The sequence below is a fragment of the Lipotes vexillifer genome, unplaced genomic scaffold (genome assembly GCF_000442215.2).
Source record: "Lipotes vexillifer unplaced genomic scaffold, Lipotes_vexillifer_v1.1 scaffold472, whole genome shotgun sequence".
Classification (NCBI taxonomy): domain Eukaryota; kingdom Metazoa; phylum Chordata; class Mammalia; order Artiodactyla; family Lipotidae; genus Lipotes; species Lipotes vexillifer.
The window spans coordinates 2,412,547-2,418,102 of record NW_006797698.1 but is presented as its reverse complement, the minus strand read 5'-3'; the positions used below and the strand labels follow the sequence as shown (position 1 = coordinate 2,418,102).

The 5,556-nt window shown below is 42.0% G+C and overlaps 1 pseudogene; it reads right to left on the bottom strand.

Moving 5' to 3' along the window:
• Nucleotides 1-2,576: 2,576 nt before the first annotated feature.
• On the bottom strand, nt 2,577-5,208 carry LOC103074761 (GTPase IMAP family member 7-like; annotated as a pseudogene).
• Between the last annotated feature and the right edge of the window lie 348 nt (nt 5,209-5,556).

The window sequence follows — 5,556 nt, the reverse complement described above, 5'->3', positions numbered from 1 at the left end:
GCATTTTGTCGCATATTCCTTCATACAGCTCTTCACCAGGCACATTCTGTGTGTTCAGCTCTGTGCAGTGGTATTTGTAAGAGAAGACCTCAGTCTAGGGAGGTGGATGAGTCTCATCCACAGGACATAAATACAGGATAAAATAAAGCGGCAGTACATGTAAGGACCCAGGATGCATGGAACAGAACTCAAGGGCTGGGGGGGAGAACAGCAGGAAGCTGGCCTGTATTACAGGGGATGGGTGGGTGAGGTGAAAAGGCAGCTGATAGTTCTTCAGGGAGCAGGGCCCTGCTGGCGGCTCTGAGAATCTCAGACTCGAATCCCCCTTCCCTTCCTTTCTGCACATCACCCTGCCCTGGCCCTGCAGGAGGGGCTGAAGGGAAAGCACCCCAGTTAGAACAGCTGTGAAGTTCAAGTCAGTGTTGTGTGAATAAACCAGGGCCTCCACCCCTTCCCACACTGCGTATATCCTCGAACTGCATCTAGGCCTTCTTCTAATTTTTAAACTTCTCACTGCAATTTTAAAGATACATCTGAATTCAGGGAATTCATGTTCTATCAGAAATCAGAGCAGAGTAGTTTGTAATTCCCCTAATGAATGAAACTATATTGAGAACTGAATAACAATGAAACAATCAAAACTTTTGGACTAAGCTACAGCAGTATTTAGAGGGAAATTCATAATCTTAAATATGTACACTTGAAAATAAAAAGCAAAAAAATTAAAAAGGAGAGCAGAGTAAAACCAAAGAACACAGAAGAAAGGAGATAATAAAGAAAGGAACAGAAATTATTGAAATATAAAAGAGCACAAATGAGCATATCAAAATTTAAAAACTAAAGCTGATTCTTTGAATGACTAATAAAGTTCTGCTAATATGGATCAAAATCAAAAAGAGAGTGAACACAATAAAAATACTAAGCGTTAAAAAAAGAATGTAACTGTATATTCAAAGGAGATTTTAAAAATTTTAAGAGAATTCCATGAATAAGTTTATGCCAATAAATTTGAAAATATAGATGAATGGATAATAAAAAAAGATAAATAAATAAACTATAGAATTTCAGGTAACGAAGAAAATAATGGCATTATTAATCCCATGGGAAGAAATACTTTCTTGCTATTTCCCAAACTGTATCCTTTAAATATTTGATTCCTTTAAAATGTTTTAGGAATATAGACCTACTGTAAACAAGACCAATGTGTTAAGAAACATACCAGAGACTATGCATCCATATTCAGCAATTACCTTATTTTAACGAGGTTTTGTTTTGTTTTGTCAGATTATTACCAACACTCAAATCTGCCCCCTTTGAGCTAAGGCACACGATCTAACCCTCTTTCCCCTTCTCACAATCCACCTGGAACTCTTCCAGTAGCACGCACCTTAGAGTGAGGGAGGCCCAAAGAGAATTAGTCTGTTTATTTTATGGCTACCTTACAGCTTTACCATTGACCCTAATCAACAGACTGGGGCATTTTTGAAACCTAAAATTCGTTCCCTGGTCAAGCTGTGACCCCAGAAAGCAGTCAAAAGTTTTACTGCACACACACCACAGGCTTGGCGTGACAAGACTCCTACACAGGTATATTTTACTGGTCAGATCTGAGAGCCCCTGATGCCTGTGGCTGGACGTTGGGTTGGAGGTGGCAGCTGCTCAGATCGGAGCAGTTAGAGAAGGATCCAGGAGACAAATTCCCTCATCTAGTTCTCTAACTCCCACAGATCCTCTGCTGGCCGCCCCACTGGTGGGGCCCAAGAGACAGACAGAGAACAGTGGAGCCCAGTGATGTGGTCCCCGGCCAAAGAAGGACGGAAAAGGGAAGAGAGTGGATCTGCAGGGGGAACAGGAACATTTCTGACACAGAGCTCTTCGAATTTATAGGAAGGAGAATTTTAAGTTGGCACCTAGAAAAGGAAAGCGGAGAAAAATAGGAGACTTGGGCAATTGTTGTTTGAAATGGGCCTTTGGAATCATTGTTTATTGGAGGATATTACAAACGTTATTATTTGTCTCTTTGTTCATTTGTTGAACGAACAATATACTGAAATAGATCAAAGGATCTATAGTAAAAAGTAAGTCTCCTCCCACCCTGATCCCCAGAATCTGAAATTCTTTCGCCAGCGGCAAGTGCAGTGGCCAGTATTTAAAGACATATTTTCTATATATGCATAAACAAACATACATCTTGTACTAGTTACCCACTGCTGTGTAACAAATTACCCCAAAACTTAGTGGCTTGAAACAACAAACATTTATCACCTCATCTCTCAGAAACCAGAGAACAGTGCTGCTGCGGTAACTGGATAATTTACTGATAGTTACGAAATGCTCACAAGGAGCCCGTGTAATGTGCTTCACAGGTAGTGTCAACACTCAATACAGGATGCATTTCGGCCTTCAAATTCCTTCCATTTGAGTCTTAAAACCATGCCCAGTGAATAAGGGCTCAAACTAGCAATTTTGTAATTTCTTAAATTTATTGGTGTTTGTGGGGAGGGGCAGGCATGGAGAGTGCTTGGGAGTGAGCTGGAGAGATGCTTCACTAACCACAGTAAATTGCGAAAAAATAGTTACTTCCTGAACAAATGAAATACTTTTAAAAGCGAGTTCATATCTCCATCATGTTTATGGCTAAAAATATTGTTTTGGGCCTCCTCCCTAACATTTCTTAGTTTTTCTTCATATTCCATCTTTAGTAATTTAATTTTTATCTCTTTTTCCTGCATGCCTGAGCACACTCCTCTTCCACTTTTTGGATTTCTATTTCTAACTGATCTGCGTAGATTTTCTTCAAGACTTCCTCCCACTTTCTCAGCTTTTCCTCTGTGTCCTTGTACATGGCGTCGGAAAAGTAAGCCCCCTGGTTGTTCTGCACCATCTTCTCTATCAGCTCCACCAGCTCCCGCACCTGAGCTTCCTTCTCAGCCCGGTCTGTACTCCTGTTACTGAAGGTACAGCAGCGGTCTCCACACTCCTCGAGGATGCTTCGCAGCTTTACGTCCGCACCCCGCACAAAGTCGCTTAGGCTGTGGTCCTCCAGTTCATCTTTGTGAGTGAACAAGATGAACATGTGCTTCATGGCTGGTTCCCCAAACACAGCCTTGATCAATGCCACGGTTTTCTGCTCTTCCTCCGTGTAGCGGCCCAGCTGCATGACCAAGACGCTGGCGTGAGGCCCGGGGCAGGAGGCGAGGACACAGGGGCTGATTTCCTTGCACAAGGTGCTTAGGCTCTCTTCGTTGTCGAAGAGCCCTGGGGTGTCAACACTGAGAAGGTCTCTCCCCTTCCATTTCCCGGATGCTTCCTGACAAGTTTTGGTAACAGCTTCGGCAGAAATCCTAGAGTCGAACTTTTTCCCCCGAAGATGGTGGTTGCCGTCACACTTTTCCCACTTCCCGTCTTCCTGACAAGCAGGATCCTCAGAGCTTTGTCCTGGGCATCAGCCACGTCCACATCGGAGGCTGTGTCCACATCAGTTGTGTCCACATCAGAGGCTGTGGATTGTAGGCAACTCAGCTATGGTTCACAAAGGAACGAAAAAATGTATTTAGATAAAGTTGAAACCATTCCCAACCCTTCCTTATTTCTTACTCTCCTGTATATAAATCATTCCAAGTTTTCTAAGTCAGGTGAAGTTGTATTTTATGTAGGATACTCTCCCCGATATCTTCTACTTACTATTCTAGTTCCCATCGCATTTCACTCTTGTGTTGCTGTGATGAAAGCAGCATCTGCCATGTTAGAATCTGGGTTGTTTTTAAACTGCTTTTTTCCATTTAACAAAATAATATACATTTTGTTGTAGAACAGGTCCAAGTTTGTTTAAGATATCGAATCTGAGGAATCCCGGTAAGATGCTCATTAAAAAGCACTAACAGGGGGCTTCCCTGGTGGCGCAGTGGTTGAGAGTCCGCCTGCCGATGCAGGGGACACGGGTTCGTGCCCCGGTCCGGGAGGATCCCACATGCCGCGGAGCGGCTGGACCCATGAGCCCTGGCCGCTGAGCCTGTGTGTCCGGAGTCTGTGCTCTGCAACGGGAGAGGCCACAACAGTGAGAGGCCGCGTACCGCAAAAAAAAAAAAAAAAGCACTAACAGGGACTTCCCTGGTTGTCCAGTTGTTAAGAATCCGCCTTCCAATGCAGGGGACACAGGTTCGATCCCTGGTCTGGGAACTAAGCTCCCGCATGCCGAGGGGCAACTAAGCCTGCGTGCCACAACTACTCATCCCATGTGCTCTCCACAACTAGAGAGAAGTCCGCACGCCGCAGCAAAGATCCCTTGTGCCACAATGAAGGCCCAGTGCAGCCAAAAATGAAACAAATAAATAAATAAATATTAAAAGAAAAAAAGCACTAACAATCTGGACACAAACAGAAAGAAAGTGTGGATGGAGGAGCCAGCAAAACAGTCCCACTACAGGGACTCTCAGCACGGAAGGAAAGCAACCGTTTGGTGAGACACGTGAAAACTGTCCTGAAATTTGTGTATGCCACACAGAGCTAAATTGATTTGCTTTTCTTACGCTGCACAGAGAATGGAAGATAAATTTGATGTTCTTCTTCTAAAAATACTCTAATATTTAGAAACAATAATGGGTCCCTTATGATCTATAGTAACATAAAGTGTTTCAAGTGGGTTGATGGTTATCTGGCTTGATAGTTTAGACGATAATCCTGCATCGGCTGCGAAAATAGATTGGCGAATGTCTTAAATTTTAAATTACGTACATCTATGGTAGGTAAATAGAGCTTATAAATATTGACTCCATTAGAGACATAAAGTTGAAGTCGACCAGTGATCATGGAAGAATGGACAGAGAAAGCAGTCGAAGTGCTCCCCGCAAAACATCATCAAGTCCCAGACGGCTTCACAGGAGAATTCTATTAAACCTGCAGCGATCAGAGAATCCCACTTTTACTTAAATTATCCCAGAATATAGGGAAATAAGGTAAACCTTCAAATTCTTTCTAAGTAAATGTAACTTTGAGCTGCAAATCTGACAAAGATTCTACCAAAAACTACAGATGAATCACATTTATGAATATCAATACAAAATCCTCATAAAATATTAGCAAAAACAGAATCTGAAACATTTTTAAAAGGGTTACAGTATAACGAAGTGGGATTTACTCTAGAAAACTAGAGAGAGGGGGGGATGTTCATTAAGAGGAAAATTATTAACATAACTCACCAATAGCCATTCTCAGTAAAAACATTCTGTAAAATATGAATTGACACATACTTTCTTATCTATTTTTCTACTCATCCTGAAAGCCAGCAACTTACAGTGGGGAAATACTTTCTCACTAAAACTAAAACCATCTTCAACTCACTTTCCCATGGTATTTGAGAAATCAGTCAATGCAAAGAGAAGAAGTAATTGTAGGAATGAGAATTAGAAAAAGAGCAACAGGGAAGGCCAGATAGTACACAATATTGTAAAGCCCCTTAGAGTATTGGTGCATGAATAGAAAGACCAGTGGGAAAATCAGAAAATCTAGAGAAACACTCATTTGCGTAGGGAAATTTAGTATATAATAAAGGCAACA